The 21,803-nt window shown below is 43.6% G+C and overlaps 2 pseudogenes; one reads left to right on the forward strand and one right to left on the reverse strand.

Annotated features, from left to right (window-relative positions):
- Window positions 1-1,411: 1,411 nt before the first annotated feature.
- On the reverse strand, window positions 1,412-13,201 carry LOC102134387 (3 beta-hydroxysteroid dehydrogenase/Delta 5-->4-isomerase type 1-like; annotated as a pseudogene).
- LOC102133982 (glyceraldehyde-3-phosphate dehydrogenase-like) lies at window positions 13,187-21,730 on the forward strand (annotated as a pseudogene).
- The last annotated feature ends 73 nt before the right edge of the window (window positions 21,731-21,803 follow it).

Consider the following 21,803-nt stretch of genomic DNA (forward strand, 5'->3'; position numbering starts at 1 on the left):
CCCACAGCAACCTCCTCACCTGCTTCAGTTCAACTCTGTCCCTGATGCCCCTGAAAGTGTTTCTTTTGACTGTGTTTTTGTTGGTTGCTTAATAACTATGCTGTCATTGAAGTCCTCAAACTTGTCTTGATTGGCCTCCTCTCTTCAGGGAAATTGAGACAAATGAGAGGACCAGTGATTAAGGGGAGATAGAGAGAAGAAAGTGGCTAAGGAGACGGAAGAATGAAGGAAGAACAGATGTAATTTAAAATGAAAAGAGAAAGGAGAGAGAGACCATTAAATCTGGAGATGTGGGGTAGAGACTTCTGCTTTGGGGCTGAATAGAAGGTATATTTTTGGGGAAGTTCACACTCGTTTTCTTTACTTGCCCAGGACAACATGGTGTGGCCTCATTATGTGATTTGAAAGGGTGAAATGCGGGGTTATGAATAACCAGAATGATCAACACACACATAGCCAGGTGTGTTCTACAGACCTTCAAGGAAATTGGCACTGAAGGTGGAGGCTGGATGCACTTTTGCTTCTCTCTCCCGTGCTCAGGGCCAATTGCTAAGGCATGCAAACCCTTCCAGATGCTCCTCAAGGATTCTTCTGGGTTCTAGAGAGTCCCCTGCAAAGGACTGGGCAAGAAGGAGGCAATACAAGGTAGCCAGGGCTCTCCCATAAATCGGCACCCCATGCTTCAGTGCTCCGCCGTACCACTGACAAGAATTCAGGCTGTGTAATTGGGTGGAAAGATAAGGACTTTCAAGGCCAACTCCCTCATAGCAGGCCTAGTCGCTAATCAGTGTGACTGTGCACAAGTTTCCTTGCTGATAAAATGGAAATAGTCACTCTACCTCACAGGTTTCTGATGAATATTAAATGAGATAATATATATCATATGTGGGTCATGTTGTACACGTGTGAAACATAGAGCTTATTCATTCAGTCTTCATCCGCCCTTCCTGACCCTCCCACTACTCTGCCTACCCCCTAACCCCTGTTTCATCCAACTCTTCTCAATGAGAGATGGTGACACCTGGAAATGTAAGAGAAAGGAGAAAAGTATGTATTAACAGTAACCACACCTTTCTCCACATTAAGCATTAAATCATTTATTACTCTTTTCATTGAACTCTGTGAAGAAATAGGAAATTTAAAAGAAAAGAAATCCCTTCTCATTTAAGAGGGGAATGGAGCTATGGCAGTCAAAAGAGACCCTCAAGTTAAAAGAGATCCCAAATTGTTCAGAAGCAGCCCATGAGATTTGGTAACAGCAAGTCGCATTGTGTGCCCTCCGGTATACGATTAGGACAGAAAGCTTTTGGTTGGACCAGTGACTGCACAGGTTTTGATGACACAAGGAAGACAATAAGTTGGGCATTGTGTGAAAGGGAGGCAGCAGGACCCGGGCTTGTGCACTTGTCACCTTCTGTATGAAGCCAGGAGGGTAGAGCTTGATAACCTCTCCTAATAATACCCACATGCACATCTTTGTCATCCTTAAATCACTGAGTCTTGGACTTCAGGTTCTCCTTGTGCCGGTCCACAAGGGAACCAACCCACTCCACAGTGTTCTGCTGGGCTTCCTCCCAGCTGTAAAGTGGCTTATATGCCAGTTCTCATTGAGCCTTCTTGTAAGAGAAGGTGACCATGCTGTTGGACAATGTCACTGTGTGGCTGTTGAAGGGCGGTCGATAAGTGTAAACTGGCCTGAGAAGGAAGCTCACTATTTCCAGCAGGAAGCCAATCCAGCACACCAGGGATAAAGGAAGGCTCCATCTGGAATCAAGGCGGAGGCCGAATTCTTTGCTCAAGGTATAATTAGGGATATCATAGCTTTAGTGAGGCCTGTCATCTAGGATGTAATAGAACTGTCCTCGGACACTTAGGGCCTTCTTGGGGCCCCACAGGACCCTCAAGGCCAGAATGTGGGCCCAGCCCACATAGACTGGGTTGGTTGTGGGGAACTTTCCAATAGTTGACAGGATTGCATTGTTTTTCAGGGCCCTATTTACATTGGCAGTAAGAAATGGGCTTCCTTCCCCATAGATATGCATTGATCTTAAGGCACAAGGGTACAAGGTGCCAGCATTTTTCAGAGTCTGCACATTAGCCGCCAGCACAGCCTTCTCAGCAAGTTTTTTGCTGTATGGATATGGAGCGGGCTGTGTGTTTTCCAGAGGCTCTTGTTCATGTTGATTCTGGACAATCTTTTTGTAGGAGTTGGGCCAGGCTACCTGTATGTTGGTAGTGTGGATGAAGACTAGCACACTAGCTTGGACACAGGCCTCCAACAGCTGTTGAGTACTTGTCCATGAGGAGCATGCTGTCAATGTCAGGAAATATCCCTAAGGGGGGCTAACCACGTGAACAGATCCATGTGTCTCACTCCCCACTCCCAAGTTCAGTGGTTGTAATAGACTCGAGGTGCATTCTTCAGTGGATCTGACTGAGACTGGGTCATGCTACAGCCATAGGAAAAACACAAAAACGAAAAGAAACTGACATTTGGGTTCTGGAGAGCAAGAATTTCTAGACTTTGGGGTTTCATGGACATGTGTGTGTGTGCTTGTGTGTGTACCATGATTTTGGAAAAGGAACTATATAAAGGGACCTATATAAAGTTATCACTTTATATTTTGCCAAGAAAAGATATTGAAAAATAATAATTTGTTATCAATACCTTTGAAAATAGATCATTTAAAATCTAAAAAATCAGGAGGCTATACTATGAGAATACAGACAGTCCCAGTCCTTAGGCACAAAGAGGCAGGGGAAGAATTCACATCACACACACACACATTCACAGTTGTATATAGGCAATATACCTCTTAAATATGCATGAAATTGTTGATATTTATTACCTTTTGTTGAGGACTAATAAAACTTTGTCACAAGGACCATCCCTGGAGTCACTGAGCAAACGGTGAGTTATGGGAACATGCTGGAAACCCACACTCTTTTCCTGATTGTGAGTTCCCTGGGAAAGATGCTTCCAATTCTGGCTGTGACTCTGTTTACCTGGTAATGCATAGTGGGGTGACAAACCTTCCTTTAAACCCTGCACCAGCATTTCCTGTGGAGTCTGGTGGAGGACTGGGGAGGGAGTGTGCCCTCTGCTTGTAACATCTGCACTGGGAGGACCTGGCAGCCTCCACTGAACTGTGTGGAAGCGAGGTATCTGGTGTGCCTTCCCTTGAAGAAGGAAGAAATTTCCTAGGCAAAAGATTGTTATTATTATTATTTTAATTCTTGGCCCCTTCTCTGTGGAATTTGGGTTTCTGGAGAGACAGCCTTATGTTCTCAAAAATTAATCTGGTGGCAGAGAAAATTTATAGTTAGTTTACCTTCAAGGGGGAATTGACCAACATTGTGAAGTATTTTCTAAGCCTGGGAGTGACAATGGTTTGAGGAAACAGATGCCTCTAACACTTCCCTATCATTTCACATCCCCTGTTGTTGGGAGCTGTGGAGAGTAAGAATTAAAATGAAAAACTGGTTACTCTTAGCACCCTCCTTGCACTGTAGGCGTACTTAGAGGTATGGCTAACCAGAAACTGGAAAGGTTTTTTTTTTCTTTTTCTTCCTTTCTTTTTTTTTTTTTTAAAAATATGGTGCTGGAGACCCAAAAGCAATTAGTTTTGTTAGAAAACGCATCAGAGTAGATTGAATTTGGAGGGCCAGGCCAGCAGTTGTGTACTGTGGTGCTTAAGAGACTGGGCTCTGGGAATCAGCAGGTGAGACTGCATGGAAAGATTCCTTAAGGAAATGTGTCTGAATTTAAAGTAGGTTGGTAAGTCGCAATTCGGAAAGACCACCAAGCATTTAAGGAATGAGGACTGAATGAGAGTGCATTTTGAGCACCTTACAGAAAATAGCTCGGTAATAGTAGCCCCTGTGGTGAGCTGAAGAGACCGTATTCTGGATACTGGGAAACTCTTATTGTTAAGAAAATATTGTGAGAAAGCATGTACTGGATAATTCTGTTCTGATAGACCTCTGTGAACCAGCTTTGCTAGTTCTCTCGAGAGAATTTCTTTGACGTGGTCAGGACAGCTCTGTATGTTCTTGATATGGAAGTGGTTGGAAGGGAAGAGCATGATCCCTTTAAATGATATGGAAGGGGAGAAGGGAAGTGCTGGGTAGAGGAGGGTGTGGTTCCTGACTAGGGCTCCGACTCCACAGACCTAGGTGAGGTCTTGCATTTGCATTTCCCAAATGTTGCATTTCCCAAGACTGCCGTGGCCTGCTATGTCCCCGTTCTGTGCCTATAAAAAGCCCTAAGACCCTAGCAGTCACACACACAAGCTACTGGATGTCAAGAGCAGCAGATCAGTGGAAGAAGACAGAAGGGGCTAGATGTGGAATGGAGCACATCAGTGGAGGAACACACAGGCAGCTGGATGTCAAGAGGAATGCACCATCTGGCAGAACAATGCAAAGTTTGGCCTGTGTGGTCGGAGACGAGTTGAGATATTGAGTAGCCAACTTCCAGGGAAAACTAGCCCCTTCCGGATTTCCCCATCTGCTGAGAGCTACCTCCACTCAATAAAACTTTGCACTCATTTTCCAAGCCCAGGTGTGATCTGAGTCTTCTGGTACACCAAGGCAAGGACCTGTTATACAGAAAGCCTTCTGTCTTTGTGACAAGATAGAGGGTCTAACTGAGTTTGTTAACATAAGCTGCCTATAGACAGCAAAACTAAATGAGCACCCTGTAACACACGCCCAGTGGGACTTCAGGAGCTATAAACATTCACCCCTAGTCACTGCCATGGGACTGGAGCCCCACAGCCTTCCCATCTGCATGCTTCCTTAGAGATTTGAACAGTGGGGCACTGAAGAAGCAAGCACACCCCATCCCATGCCCTGCAAGAGGGACAAGAGAATTTTTTTCATTTCTACTGGGGGCTCATCCAGGCTCTCAGGAAGATGAATGTGAGCAAATGCAAACCTCTATGGTCTACCTTTCTTCCAAAACCCTGCCACCTCTCTCTCTTTCCTGTGGGTAAGATGCTCTGTTACTTTTTTCTCTTTTTCCCTCTCCCACAGTTTGAAATCTCTTATCTCTTTCTTTATAATGTTAAGGGTTTTGCTACAGGCTATGGCAATGTTACTAAATGTAATGAGCTTTAGACTCAGACACCTAAGGTGCAAATCAGACGAATTATTCCTAAAGGTGCCATGTATGCCTCCATGATGACAGCTACAGGCATGCATGGCTCAGGGCACCTTCTGTTACTCTTTCCCCTCCCAGTTCAGGAATATGGGCATGCCCACAGCAGGCAAAGGCTGAGCCTAACAGCGACAAGTTGGGGCGGGAGAAAACCAGAGGTAGCTGGGACCCCACAGGGCCAAGGAATGGACACATTTCTCACTTGCTGTGCCAATGGGACCTTTCCTCCCCTGGCCAAGGAATTTAACCTGGTCTGAACCAGGGGAAAGTTATAAGGATTAAAGGGGCCCACTTGCACTAAGCAAAGGTTTCTTCCCCTAGAATCCCCCACTTTTTTGTCCCTTTAACTGTTTTTCTCTTTTTTCCTTTTGTAGGTGAGAGGGGCCCCCCTCTGACTCTGTTTCTGATAGAGAAGTTAATGGAGGGGTGACCCCTGCTGGCTGAAAACTGCAAATTCAGCATGGCTCATGGATACGAAGAGCCTCTGAAATGCCTTTTCAGTCCTAAACTCAATTCCAAGCTTCATGCTTAGACTCCAGAAAGAAAAAACAGGTGAGGGATCCAAAGCCAGTCAACAGGTACAGTGTAAATGGGCAGGACCAATTCCTGCTGAATGAACCCCACTCCACAGAAGGAGGCCATGCTTCATGGCATAAACAGATCCAGGGAACTCAAAGTTTGCCAACAGTAGGGAGGAATGGATGCATAGGCAAGGGCAGGTAATTCCTACTCTCTAGGCTTTCCCTGCCTTATGAGGACACACCACATTGGTATCTATGGCCAGCACCTGCCAAGGTCACTGAGTCTCAGGAATAAGAGGTGGAAAGTGAAAGGAGGACATTCTCTTTCTCTCTCCATCACACCCTGAGTATTTTCTGAAAGAAGAAAGGAATGATAGATGCCTCTATTCCCTGTCTTTCAGAATGGGCAACCAGTTCTCTACACCACCCCCAGCTTATATTCCTCTGGAGTGTATTGTAAACCATTGGGATTGCTTTGACCCTCAGAATCTGGAGAAAAAAAATGTCTCATATCCCTCTGCACAAAGGTTTGGCCAAATTATGATTTATATGAAGGACTGACTTGGCCTCAGGAAGGGACCATTTATTTATACCATCTGGCAGTTGAAACTTTTCTGTAGATGCGAGGACAGATGGTCTGAGGCTCCATATGAGCAGGCTTTCTATACCTTGCAAGGTGATCCAGACCTTTGCTGACAATGTAGGATTGATCCAGCCCTCCTGTTTGCTATCACGGGAAAGGCTGCAAGGGGCAAGCCCACAGAGTTAAAGATAAGAATCCCAGAACCACTCCCACCAGAGAAGCCAGATCCCTTCAGCCCTGCTCCTCTGTGTTCACCCTGACCTCCCTATCCAGCTTCAAAGCCCCTCCTAGAAATCCTCACCCTAAACAAGCCCCAGTCTCACTCTTGCCCCTCCAACAGATGCCCAGTGAATTTGGGCTCAGTAAGTTCCAGGTCTCCTTCTCCCACAGGACTTAAAGCAAATTAAGGGGATATTAGGAAGCTTTCAGATGACCCTGATAGATACATAGAGGCTTTCTAGGATTTCACCCAAATATTTGAACTCTCCTGGAGAGATCTTATGTTACTTTTGAATCAGACCCTGACAGATACTGAGAAACAGGCCACTGTGCAAGTAGCAGAGAGATTTCGGGATGAGCTTTGTATCACATATAATGTCAGGGAAAGGAGTGAATATTATCCAACTGAAAGAGAAGCAGTACCAGTGAGTAACCCTACATGGGATCATAATGATGAGATGGAAGACTGGAAAATGAGACACTTTCAGGTGTGAATAATGGAAGGTTTATGTAGAACTAAGACTAAGCCTCTCAATTATATCAAGTTGTCCATGATTGACCAAGGATTTGATGAAAATCCCACTGGAAAGGCTAAGTGAGGTCTTAGTAATGCACGCCTCTCTATCTCCTGCTTCAGCCAAGAGACATCTAATTCTAAACGATAAATTTATTACTCAGGCAGCTCCTGACATCCGGAGGAAGTTGCAGAAACAGGCCCTGGGACCAGGTAGTACATTAGAGGAGCTCCTGAAAGTGGCCATCTCGGTCTTTCACAATAGAGACAGAAAGGTCCAGGAAAGAGAGAGGAGATACGGGAAAAAAAACAAAACTTTTAATGGCCTTGGTGCAAGTCCACAAACCCCAGAATTCCCGGAGTGCACCTGTCAACTGCTGAAGATATACCAAGAACAGTTATGTCTCTTCTAAAGTTTAGCCAGTCCAGGGTGAAACAGATCAGGGTACAATGTTGTTAGTACATTTTACATTTTGTCTCTGTAATGTTTAGCACTAAATTCTTTCTTTGTGTAATACACATGTTTAACCCATGCATACTTAACCTTATAAAACTTGTTTTTTCTCCCTAGGAACCAACAAATCCCAAACAGTAAGGCAACTGGAGCCTCAGAGGATGGCTCCCCTTTGCTAGGAACCCTTAGATAGACCCCTGGAAAGAATCTGACTGCTGTTTTTCCCCAAAACAACACCTCCTGTCAGCAGGAGGCAGCTAACACTGGTAATTGTCCATATTCTAACGGCAGTTAGCTGTACCTCTTCAGAGGGGGGATATGATACAGAAGCACCATAAAGGGAAAAGCATGGTCCCTTTAAATGATATGGACTGGGGAAAAAGACGTGCTGGGTAGGAAGGAAGGGGAGGGAGGGAGTGGTCTGTGGCTAAGACTCCACCCCCATAGACCTATGTGAGGACAGGCATTTTCTGCCCAAATATTTCATTTCCCAAGGCCACCCTGGTCTGCCACACCCCCATCCTGTGCCTGTTAAAAAGCCCCAAGATTCTAGCAGGCACACGCAAGCTGCTGGACGTCAAGAGGAGCAGATCAGGGAAAGGAGACAGAAGCAGCTAGATGTCGAGGGAAGCACATCAGTGAAGGAACACAGGGCAGCTGGACGTCGAGAGGAATGCACTGACCAGCAGAAGGATGCAGAGTTTGGCCAAGCAGTTAGAGAAGAGTCAGGCCATTGAGCAGCAGACTCCAGGGGAAAACCATGATTTTCTGGCTTCCCCCATCTGCTGAGAGCTACCTCCACTCAATAAAAACTTGCACTCATTCTCCAAGCTCAGGTGTGATTAAATTTTTCTGGTACACTAAGAGAAGAACCCAGGATATACAAAGCCTTTTGTCCTTGTGACAAGGTAGAAGGTCTAAGGTCTAACTGAGCTGGTTAACACAAGCTGCCTATAGATGGCAAAACTAAAAGAGCAAAACTAAAGGAGCACCAGGTAACACACGCCCACTGGGGCTTCGGGAGCTGTAAACATTCACCCCAGACACTGCTTTGGTGTTGGAGGCCCCCAGCCTGCTCGTCTCTATGCTCCCCTAGAGGTCTGAGCCGGGGCACTGAAGGAGGGAGCCACACCCCCATCACACACACTGTGAGGGGGACAAGGGATTTTTCCCATTTCATGATCATCAGCCTACAAACAAGGTTTAAAATGATGACTATGGTGGCACCTGGCAGGTTTGATTCTGGCCCACAGAGGCAAGGCAAGGCAAGGGGTGGCTGGATATCAAGAGTCTGAAGTCAGAGTTTAGTTGACTTTTGATTGGAGCTACAGTGCAAAGAGTGTCCACAGCCTTTGGAGTCACACAGGGGTGAGTTTAAAGTCTAACTCTCCTACTTACTTACCTGGGAGGCCTTGGACTGGTTACTTGCCATCTCTCAGCCCTAGTCTTCTCATGTAACAAACTGAAGGTAGCAGCTTTGAACTCCCCCAGTTGGTAGTGATTAGCAGAGACACTTGGCCCAGAGCACAGCAGGTATTCAGTGGAGGGACTTCTCTTCCTTCATTGTTTATCTTTCTCATCCTTGTTTGCCCCACCTTGCTCCATCTCCTCCTCAGGCTACTGTACCTTTCACATTGAGGTTCATGATAGACTCTCTGTGAGTGACACCAAAGACGTCAATGATAGAGGCAGTGTGGATGACGACCGAGATGTCCTGGCAGGCTCTCTTCAGGCATGACTCATCCAGAATGTCTCCTTCTAGCATTGTCAGCTTAGTCTTGTTCTGGAGCTCTGCAAGAACACAGGTCAGGTCCTTGGAAGGGTTTCCGAATCTGGCTTCAAAGTTTCCTGATAAAGGTGATGTTACATAGGTGTTCGGGGATGGTTAGAGTTGGGTTGTTAGAGTGGAGGGTGTACGTTCCATGGAAGGAACAAGTAAACAAAGACACAGAAGTCAGCCTGTTTAGCAATTTATTGGGAAAGAGCAAACATCTGTTTCTACCCCATCTCATTTCAGAAAAGTAATCTAAGCAATGAGCTGTCAGCTGTTCTTGGAATATAAGCATTGCTAGGATCATGGGAGACTCACCAAAATTTTTAAGGAGAGTAGGGTGATTGTGGAGAGTTGGGTGTAAGAGGGAAAAGTTTGAATTTAATTCTGTAGGTAATGCAGAATCATGATTTTTGGTCTCCAGCACCATGTCAAAGAAAACCCCTTATTTATATTTGGAATAAGTAGAGAAGCAGGCCAGGGGTGGTGGCTCACCCCTGTAATTCCAGCAATTTGGGAGACTGAGGCAGGTGGATTGCTTGCATCCAGGAGGTCAAGACCAGCCTGGACAACCTGGTGAAACCCCCTCTCTACTAAAAATACCAAAATTAGCCAGACTTAGTGGTGAGTGCCTATATTCCCAGCTAATAAGAAGCCTGAGGTAGGAGGATGGATGGAGCCCAGGAGGTGAAGGTGGCAGTGAGCAGAGATCATGCCTCTGGACTCCAGCCTGGGTGGCACAGTAAAATCCTGTTTCAAAAAGAAAAAGAAAAACAGAAGCAGAATTGTAGTGTAGGAAGTTAACCCTGCCTCAAGGATATAAAATGGACTGGTATAGGGGATATGAGAAAGCCAGGTGATCAAGAGATTAATCAGAATGTCTGTGCCAAAGTTTAGATGAGGGCTGGAAGCAGGGTCCAGCAGTGGAAGCAGAGGAGGGGAGAGATACACCAGGTTGGAATTTCAGACCTTACCTTGATGGTCCTGGTACCTGTTGGAGCTGGGCTGAGAGGAAAAGGAGAAGATAAAATCACCCCCACAGTTTCCTGCTCAGGCAACTGAGAGGAGAGTGGAGCCATTATTAGGGAATTGCAGAAGAGTTTAAATAATGAATTCTATTGAAAATTCTTATTGGATATTATCAAAAGCAAGTAGCAATGCTGAAAATGAGTTAGTCACCAGTGGACTAACATCTAGCTGTGTAGCCCAGGGCAGCAGTTACAACATTGATGTCTTCAGGCTCCTCTGAAATCCACAGGTAGTGATGCTGCCAGCAAAGTTGTCACCTGGAATTAGCCCACGAAATGAACATCATGCTACATGGAGCTCAGATAAATACTCTACACTCATTTGTGCTTTATAATCTGCATACGGCTCACAGCTTGCTTCTTTCCTTTTACTGCTATCTCATGAGGCAGCTATTCTGAGTCCCATTTTATTGGTGAGGAAACTGAGGCTCAGGTTAAGGCACAGATTAAAAGTCACGTTTCTAGTGAAGGCTCAAAGTTGCCCACCCCACCTCCAAGTCTTGCACCCTGTACACCAGGTGCAGCACTAGCTGTTTAGAATCAACTTTTCTGAGAAAGAGTAAGAATAAGTCAGTTTAACTGAAATTGGCAACAAAGGCCAAAGAACAGTGAGAGTAAAATTCAGAGTGAAAAATTCAAGGCTGGAGAAATTCCTTTCTGTGGTACAGGCGGGACCATTTACTCTCCTGATGCCTCTGCCTTATTTTGTCTACTCCCAGCCCCTTCCCACTGTCAGGCAACTCCAAGAAGGCCCTGCAATGGGGGAGGCAGGGAAGAGGCTGCTGGGGAGGACGTGGGTGACAGCCTGAGAGTTGAATTTTCTCTGATTGTATTTCCACCTCTGCGCTTCCTGCTCCCTTCCTCTGCTTCCCATTTGCTGCCGACTTCAGACAGACTGGCTCAAAGGAATTGCCTTTTCAAAGCTGAAGAAGTCTAAAGCCAAGAGAAAATCACTCTTCCCCAACGAGTTCACAGGGAACTAAAGAGACCAGGAAAGGGGACTTTGTGGATGGAGCCATAGCTCCCTCGTTCCCCAAGCTGCTAGACGAACTATTGCTTAAGAGCACAGATGCTGCACTAGACTACAAGGGTTCAAATCCAACTTTGCCATGTTCTAACTGCAGGACATTGGACAAGTGCATTAACCTCTCTCTGACTGTTTCCTCATCTGTAAGAAAGGAGGATAATAATATTAACGATCTCATAGGGCTGTTATGAGAAGCAAATGGGTGGGCACATGCAAACCATGTAGAACAGTGCCTGGCACAGAAAAAACATCAAAAGCATTCTCTGTTTTTATCTTCATACAGTCTTCTGCCCATCCATTCTATCCCCTGCATTTTCACCACAGGGAATTGTTCCTCTAGGCTGAGCATTGCTTTTTCTTTGTATTAACTGTTAGAGTACAAATATTGGTGAGACATAAGGATTACAATCATTTAAAATTGGTCAAGTGTTAATATGTGTTTATCAAAGACACCTTTAGAACAGAGGGTGGAGGAAATCAGAAGAGGTCAGAGAAGAGCGAAAGAAGAGTAGAGTGCTGGGTGTGGTCCCTGAATGCTGTCAAGGGGGGACTTTTCTGTGGGCAGGGCATGACCTTCTGCACAGTCAGAGCCCACATGTAGACACACAGTCCTCCCAATCCCATGGGATGGGGAGGAGGACAGGGAATTGGGCACACAGGGAGGCAAAGGGAGAGACTGAAGACCCACTTTGCCAAGCATCAGCCCCAGGGCCAAGTGAAGCCACTGGATGAAGCTTTGGTCTGAGCTCTGCTACACATTAATCAGATGACCTTGGCAAGTCGCTTTATGTTTCTGGACCTTGATGATGCATTCATTGTCCACTTGGATGTCACCCCTTTTCTACCTTCCTCATAGTGTTATTTGCATAAGGAGTTGCTACAACAAATTCTGCAGTTTTTTTTTTTCCCAGAGAAGGGTGGTGTTGAGCAACACAGACAAATGGTTTTAAAAAAGCCATATATGAGAAATGAAAATGAGGCATGTCTGGTCTCGTACTGCCTCTTACTCTGTCTCTGCTCTGTGCTGTGCACTTGTGCACACTACCTCTCACTGATGCTCTCTCTCTCACTCTTTCTCATTCATTCTCTGTCTTTCTCATTTTCTCTCTCTGATTTTTCTCTCCCCTTCATTTTCTCTCTCTTTCTCACTCTCTGATACATACACACAGGCACACATGCACACACACACACGCTTAAACACTCATCTTTACCTTCACTTCCTTTTATTTTACCTCCACTAAAGATGCTGAGGATGCTACAAAACAAAACAAAGCTCAGGGCGGTCCAGAGAGGCAGGGACCCACTGGTGAGGTCTCCAGGTACATGCTGTCCTTTATGAATGTTGTAAAGCAATTGCCAAGACAAAAAGCTTCAGAGCATAAAAGAGTTGTAGACAAGAAAGATAACTGATGTGGGATTTTCTAGATGAAAAGAAAAGGGACCTGGAGGCTGAGGTGGCTGCCTCTCAAGTTCCGCGTCAGGGCCAGAATCCAGTCTCTGGACAGCCCGTCCAGTATCTTTCACACTATGCCATTTTATACTATTTAATTTTCTTTTTTTGATGACTTTGGATGTGGGATTGGCTTAGATTTGGTTACAACTTTCCATAACTTGCCAGAAAAGCTCCACCTCCCCACACCTATGCGGGGTTTAAAATGGAACCACACACCCACGACTCAAGTTTACTTACTAGAAAAATCCTCCCTCAGTCCTGGTCTGAAGGCCTTGTCCAAGGCCCTGATCTCCTTCAGCTCCTTCTTCACCAAGAGGCAGACGATCCTCTGACCCAGAAACCCTCCTGCTCCTGTCACAAGGCAGCTCCAGCCCATCATGGCCAATCCAAGATTTCAGGAAACCCTTGCCAGGAAATAGAAGATGCTGCAGAGCAGATCTTATTCTAGGGTGACCATGGAGAGGACTAAAAACAGAGGTAAAATGGTTATAGACTTGCACAGATGCCTTGTTTTCCTCCACCCTGTTTTTTGCAAAACTTCCATGTCCCCACCACTGCCAAGAGTAGCTGAAAGAAAATGAAAAAGCTCTAACCATTAGTTAAAGGGTTAAAAGCTGGACAGAAGAGTCAGGGTGCTGGTCACTTCATCCCCTAAGGCAGCCCTGGAGCTTTATGCTCTGTGGCTCCTGGCTTGCCCCTTATCACTCTGAACTGCCACATACTCATTGCTCCCACCTCCTCAAGCATTCTTTTTCTCAGAAGAATAGTGACCTTTAGGTTAAATCTCTAATGCTTCCCAGGAACAGGAGGAGAAATCCAATCCTAAGGCTACTCTTCGAAAAGGAGTAAGTGGTAAAGTGTGTGGTAAAGAGTCTGTGGAAAAGACTGTGGTAAAGAGTCTTAGGCTTAGCCTTAACAGGACACTGGTCAGTTGATACCAGCTGTCTGGGATCTGCAATCTGTGAAGTTAAACTAGACTGGGAGAAATCTCCAAGTGCAATGCGAACTTTGCCTTTGTGCAGTAAATATGTTTGGAGGGAAATCCATATGAGCCCATTATTTCCTGTCTGAGTGGCATTTGAAATGTTGCTGCTGTCTTGCAAAGTTTAGAAATTTGCAATGGTGGTATCTCCAATCACTTAGTTTTATGTGAGGTGACTTTCTTTCCTACTGAATACATCCAAAACCTCAATTGAAATTTTTCCCCTGAAGAGCTCTGGGTTGCTAGATGAAGAACATCATTGAAGGAAAGCTATCTATTGGTAACTGCTTAATAATATGGCCTGTACCACAAGAGTGGAGATTTGTAGTTGTTTGCCCCAATAACTCTTGTCATAGATGTTTGCATGTATCCCATATTTTTGACTGCAAAACCATTTTCAGCAAATTCCTGAACTGAACATGCTGTGAGTGCTGCTGAAGCCTATGCATTAGAACTGCCTGAATTTACCCACCATAAGCTCCCGAGACACTTTATTTTCTTAAAAAAATGTAATTTATATTCATTAAACTGCCCAGATCTCAAGTGTTCAGTTCAGTGAAACTTGACAGTTATGTATGCCCACATAAGTACCACCCAAAAAAACAGAGGTCATTTTCCTCTTGGAAAGAAGTTGTTAGTTAATTCCTCGCACTGTACCCAACCTACTTGGTAGGCAACTACTTTCTGATTTTTATTCTTATTTTATTCCCATCTTTTCCTAATTTTTTCTTTTAAGATTTCTGTGGTTCTGGATATATATTTAAATACAAAATCATTCTGAAATGAAGTTTTGTACATGGAGTACAGAAAACTTGATCACTGATTGTCTCTATTGTTTGCTCATTTTTTATTTCATGATTTTCCTTATTATTGGCTTATAATTATTAATTTTGGGTTTATTTTGCTCTTCTTTTTCAGAGTTCTTATGATGAAAGCATAGATAATTGACTTTACTCCTTTGCTCATTTCCACCACAGGCATTTAAAGTTGTCAGTCTCTCTCTAAGCACTATGTCAGCTGCGTCCCACATTTTGAGGCGCTGGGTCATCATCACTCAGTTAACGATGTTTTAAACTTTTTCTTGTGAGTTCGTCTATGACCAAAGTGTTATTTAGAGTATGTTGCTTGTTTTCTAAGATTGGGGGCTTTCTAGATATCTTTTATTTATTTATTTATTCATTTATTTATTTATTGAGGCAGAGTCTAGCTCTGTCCCCTGGGCTGGAGTGCAGTGGCAAGCTCCGCCTCCCGAGTTCACGCTATTCTCCTGCCTCAGCCTCCCGAGTAGCTGGGACCACAGGCACCCGCCACCGCGCCCAGCTAATCTTTCTATTTTTAGTAGAGACGGGGTTTCACTGTGTTAGCCAGGATGGTCTCGATCTCCAGACCTTGTGATCCGCCCGTCTCGGTCTCCCAAAGTGCTGGGATTACAGGCTTGAGCCACTGTGCCCGGTGCTCTAGATATCTTATTGCTACAGATTTCTAATTACATACTATTGTGGCCATAGCATATACTCCATATGATTTTGATTCTTGGATGTATATTGAGACTTATTTTATGGTGCAGCAAATAGTCTATGTTGGTGAAAATGCCATAAGCACGTGAAAAGAATGCTTTTTGCAGTTGCTGGAAATAATACTCGACAAATGGTTTGGTTTGAAACCCCACTCTGGGTTTTGCCCACCTCCTGTGTTGTAGACATTCATCTGCTACTTGGGACCTGACTACCAATGCTTCAAACCCACTTGCCTAGGAAAGGTTGGTCCTGTGCTGCAAGATGTAGTAGCTAGTTCTCTGAAGTTATCGGAACTAGCTACAGGCCCTGGGTCTTGCTGAGACTTGTGGAGCGCTATCTGAAATCACCCAGGTGCATCGCATGCCTTTGTCTGCTGCATCAGGTGCTGGAATGCATCTTATGTATCCCCCATCGCCCTAAGGGTGGGGCCGGTCATTCCCTCAGCTGTTGAGAGTTCTGGAGGCTGATAGATTTCAGCCAGTGTCTCTTGGAGTCTCTGAGTGGAAGCAATAAATATAAGCCCTAAAGAAAGTGAGAAATTAAACAAAAGGCAAGACTGATGGGGCCCACACTACTGAACTTTTTTGTTTTTAAACAGCTTACTAAGGTATAATTGACATATCGTAACATTCCCCTTTTTTAAGTGTAGAGTTAGATTATTTTTAGTAAAATTTTAGACACGTATGACCATCACCATGCTCCTGTTTTGCAACATTTCTATCATTCCTAAAACATCCCTCATGCTTATCAGTTGCCACCTTTTATTCCCACTCCCCAACTCAAGGCAACCCGTAATTGACTTTCTGACTCTAGAGATTTGCCTTTTCTGGACACCATATAAATGGAATCATGCAATATGTGCTCTTTTGTATCTGTCTTCTTTCACCTAACTTAATACACTTTTGTGGTTTATCTATGTTGTAGCACATATCAATATTTCATTAGGTGTCAAATCCTATTAAATTGTATTGATAATTCCCATTTGTTTGTTCATTCACCTGTTGATCAATATTTGATATGTTTCCACTTTATGGACTATTATGGATAAAGCTGCTATGAATATTCACATTCATGTGTTGTGTGGACATAGGTTTTTGTTTCTTTTGGGTAAAGAACTAGGAGTGAAAGTGCTAGGTCATATGGTAAATGTATCTTCAAAGTTTTTAAGAAACTGCCAAACTGGTTTTCAACATGACTACATGTCCCATCAACAAGGCATGAGTAGTTTCATTTTTCCACATCATTGTTTTTTCACTTCCTCCAGTTGTTTCTATCCTTCTTTTATATTATAGCATTCTAGCAGGTAAGAAGTGGTGTCTCATTGTGGTTTCGATTTGCATTTCCCTGCTCACTGATGATGCTATCTTTTCTTGTACTTTATTGGCCATTCCTACACCTTTTTGGTGAAATGGCAATTTATATATTTTGCCCATTTGTAAAATTAGGTTATTTATCTTTTCATTGTTTAGATGTAAGTGTATTTTATACCCTGGATATAAGTCCTTTATCAAACATATGATTCGAATTTTTTTTCTCAGTCTGTGGCTCATCGTTTCATTTTCTTTTGATGTCTTTAAGTGCAACATTTTTAGTTTTGATCGTGTCTCATTTTTAAACTATTTTTTTAACCAGGAAAAGTTGGGTTTTTGCCTAATTCAAGATCATGAATATGCTACTCTATGTTTTCTTCTAAGAGGTGTATAATTTAGCCTTTACATTTAAGCCTATAATTTATTATGAGGGAATTTTTGTGTATGTCTGTGTTAATGGCCTGGATTCACATGGCCAATTGATTTTAACAATACTAAATTCAATGGGGAAAAGCATAGTCTTTTAAACAAGCGATAATGAGACAACTGAATTGTCCACATGCTCAGGGAAAGTCAGCCTGCTATGTCAAGTGATGCTCATCTGAGTCACCACCTATTGGCATCTGAGCGTGTGAAGAATTTCTCAGTATGATAATTATGGGTTAAATAATATGCTGTAGCTTTCTGCTTCTCCCATTTGACAGACAGTGTCATCTTTTTGTGCAGAGCCAGCCACATCCCTGAGGCACCATGGTGAAAATGAAGGCATAAGTCAACGGATTTGGCTTTATTCGGGTGCTGGGTCACCAGGGCTACTTATAACTCTGATAAAGTGAATATTGTTACCATCAGTGACCCCTTCATAGAGCTCAACTACATGGTCTACATGTTCCAGTATGAGTCCACCTATGACAAATTCCACGGGACCATCAAGGCTGAGAACAGGAAGCTTGTCATCAATGGAAATCCCACCACCATCATCCAAAAGCTAGATCCCACCAAAATCAAATAGGGTGGTTCTGGAACTGAGTACATCATAGAGTCCACTAGTGTCTTCACTGCCACGGAGAAGGCTGGGGATCACTTGCAGGGTTGAGCTAAAAGGGTCAACATCTCTGCCCCATCTGCTGATACCAACATGTTTGTAATGGGTGAGAACCATGAGAAGTATGAAAACAGCCTCAAGAACATCAGCAATGCCTCCTGTTCCACCAACTGTATAGCACCTCTAGCCAAGATCATTCATGACAATTTTGGTATATTGGAAGGATTTGTGACCACAGTCAACACTATCACTGCTACAGAGAAGACTGTGGATGTCCCTTCGTGAAACTGTGGCATCATCACCACAGAGCTCTCCAGAACATCATTCTTGCATCTACTGGCACTGTCAAGACTGTGGGCAATGAGATCCATGGGCTGAACAGGAAGCTTACTGGCATGACCTTCCATGTACCCACCACCAACATGTTGGTATGGATGTAACCTGCCATCTGGAAAAACCTGCCAAATATAACATCAAGAAGGTAATGAAGCAGCATCAGAGGGTCCCCTCAAGGGCATCGTGTGCTACACTGAGTACTAGGTTGTCTCCTCCAACGTAGCCATTGACACCCACTCTTCCACCTTTGATCCTGGGACTGGCAGTACCCTCAATGACACTTTCTCAAGCTCATTTCCTGGTATGACAATGAATTTGGCTACAGCAACAGAGTGGTGAACCTCATGGCCCAGACGGCCTCCAAGGAGTAAGACCTCTGGACCACCAGCCCCAGTGAAAGCATGAGAGGAAAAGAGAGGCCCTCAGGTACTGGGGAGTCTCTGCCATACTCAGTCCCCCACCACACTGAGAATCTCCCCTTCTCACAGTTTCCATGCAGAATCCCTGAAGAGGGAGGGGCCTAGGGAACCCTACCTTGTCCTGTACCATCCATAAAGTCCCCTGTATGTACTAGGCCAACAAAATGCTATATTAGGAAAACTAACAAATATTACTGATCAGAAAAAGATTAGACAGCATGATTTCTCTATCCTATTTTATGCTAAGGCATAAATGGTCAGGAAATGCTGGGCTCACAATGGAAGTCTGCATTCCAGTATAGGAACACTGGTCTCCCTTATTATAACTTTTTTTTTTTTTTTTTTGTCATGTAAGCACAAGGACACAGCTTTAACAATGGAGGAACACACAGGCTGTTTGTGTGAAACAGTCTGGATTTAGGTGCCAACTGTTCACAAGATTGTCTGGGAAACTCAACTGCCCAGCATCTAGAGTCCTTGGGCCTCATGCAAAGAGTTTCCATTTTCTTAGGGGAGAAAGCCACCCATTGTACAGGGAGCTATAGTAGGCATAGCCCCTCATGTTGGGAAAAGGAAATCCCTCTTCTAGGCCAGCTTATTAAATTCCTGGGTTACTTTAGGATAATTACACCCCTTGTGTTATAGTCCTAGAGAGGTCAATTTGGACATGAGTAACATAGAATAATTTTTAAAGGCACAGGAGTAGATGAAATAAGCTATGGTAAGAATATTCATGGATAAAGGGGAAAGTTCCTGGACTGAATCCTGGAATAGATACATCAACATTTAGAAGTTGAACAGAGAAGAAGGGACCAGCTAAATATACTGAGTAGGAGTTGGTAGCAGGTAGGAGGAAAATTAGGAGGAGATGGCCTTGTAAAAGTCAAGCAAATAAAGTGTTTCAAGAAGAGTGTGGGCCACTATGTTGGATGCTGCTGATGTATCAAATGCAATAGGAAAATGACTGATTATTGATTTTGACAACATCTTAAGTAATTTGGTACGAGAAATTTCCAGGAACTGTTTGGTTGAAAGTTCAATTGGAAAGTCCAAACCACAATTCATCTGTGTGTTGAGGAATAGAAAAAATGTGTAGAGAGTGACTATTAATAAACTGCTGTACAAGAAGTTGTGCCATGAAGATCTCAGTAAAAAGGTGTTACAGCCAGTGGAGTTAAGAGTTTGTTTTTGTTGTGTTGTCTTAAAACTGGACTGCTGCCTTTATGAATCCTCAGCACCTTGTACAGAGCAAATGTTCAAACATTTTTGAGTGTTTGACTCGATAAAGCACCTGTGTCTCATGCATCTTTTTATCACCATAAGAATTTGCACAACATCTGACACGTAATATAAACTTAATAAATGTTTATTGAATAATGAAAGGAAGGATGAGTGAACAATCAAGGACTCTTGAATGTCTTAGTGCTTCTGGGACCACTGCCCAGGCCAAAGCTGTTTGCCAAGGAGAAGCAATTTTCCTCCCATCTAAAACATGGATATGAGTAGGATCCCAGGTATTTGAAGGATACTTGAAGAGTCAGTTTTCAGAAGTAAGGAAAAATGGGCCATCCCCTCCACCATACAGGGAGAGCTGGGGGCAGAGCTTTTGGTTTATACGAGCTCAACTTGGCTGTCTTTCCCAGCAAGGCCTTTGGAGTGAGGAAGGAGAAGGCTTTAGCAAAATCTCTTTTCCATGTCCTACTTAATTCTCTGTTTGTCAGTTATTTTGGGAAGGTCACATAGATACCATTCAACAAGGTGCTCCAGAGGATGACAATGATGATATGGTAGCCAGCCTCTAAGGTGACTCCAGTGATTTCTACTTCTTCGTATTCATTCCCTTGTGTGTGGGCTGACCCTAGTAACTTGCTTTTAATCAGTATGATAAGACAAAAATGATAGAATGTTATTTCCACGATTAGGTTAGAAAAGATTGTTACTTCTGTCTTGATTTTACATTTCCTGTTTCTCATTGGGCTGGATGAAGCAAGTTGCCATACTGGAGAGGACAATATGGCAATGAACTGAGGGCAGCCAACAGTCAAAGGGGAACTGAGGTTCTTGGTCCAATAAGTTTCGAGGAAGTGAATCTTCCAACAACTATGTAAGTGAGCTTGAAAGTAGATATTTCCCTAGTTGAGTCTTCTGAGGAAATCAGAACTTTGTGCCACTCCCAGAGTTCTTGGAATTCCGATGTTTAAGAAAAAAAAAAAAAATGCCAGGCACAGTGGCTCACACCTGTAATTCCAGCATTTTGGGAGGCCATGGTAGGTGGATCACCTGAGGTCAGGAGTGTGAGGCCAGTGTGGCCAACATGATGAAACCCCATCTCTACTAAAAATGCAAAAAAATTAGGTGGGCGTGGTGGCATGTGCCTGTAATCCCAGCTTACTGAGGCAGGAGAATTGCTAGAACCCAGGAGGCAGAGGTTGCGGTGGGCCGAGATTGTGCCATTGCACTCCAGCCTGGGTGACAGAGGGATACTCCATCTCAAAAAAAAAAAAAAAAAAAGAAAGAAAAGAAAAAGGTAGACTGTCATACTTTCAACAAGCTACCTTCTTTCCTTGGGGATTTCTCTTGCATTACAAAGAATATTCACCCTTAGTTAAACTCAGTTTGAAAACTACAAGTGGTTTGGCAAATGTTAGATTCACTGAAGTTTGTATGTGTTGGGGAAGATGTGGGGAGACAGGCGTGTTATTTGTGGAAGTGTAAGTTTATGCAAATTTTTGGTGAGTATTTGACAAAATATTTTAGACTTTCACACACTTGACCCAGCAAGTTCACTCCAGATATTTATTTCAAGGAAAAATCAGTTGAGATCAGACCAAGAGGTCATATGGGACATCTCCTTGCATATAGAAAGCTCTACATATGAGCTCTAATATATTAATTGAGTCCTTCACTATATATAAGATGCTTTACTTATATTTTCTCATTTAATTTTTAAAGTAGACTTTATTTTCTATAACAGTTTTAGCTTCACAACAAAATTGAGGGAAAGTGCAGAGAGTTCTCATATACTCCCACTCCCACATATACACAGACTCCCCCACTATCAACATCCTGCACCAGAATGGTACATTTTGTACAATCAGTTGATTTGCACTGACATATCTTTATCACTCAAAGTCCACAGTTTACTCTTGGTCTTGCACATTCTCTGAATTTTGACAAATGTATACTGACATGTAAACACCATTTTAGTATCATCTGTCCTAAAAATCCTCTGTGCTCTGCCTATTCATCCCTATGTACATCTTGACTCCTACAGCCATTGACTTTTTACTGTCTCCAAGGTTTTGCCTTTTCCAGAATGTCATGTATTTGGAATCACACTGCATGTAGCCTGTTCATTTTGGTTTCTTGCATCTAGTAATATACATTTATGTTTCCCCCATGTCCTTTTATGGCTTGATAGCTCTTACTTTTTTAGTACTGAATAATATTCCACTATCCATTC

Source organism: Macaca fascicularis, chromosome 1, assembly GCF_037993035.2.
Source record: "Macaca fascicularis isolate 582-1 chromosome 1, T2T-MFA8v1.1".
NCBI lineage: Eukaryota > Metazoa > Chordata > Mammalia > Primates > Cercopithecidae > Macaca > Macaca fascicularis.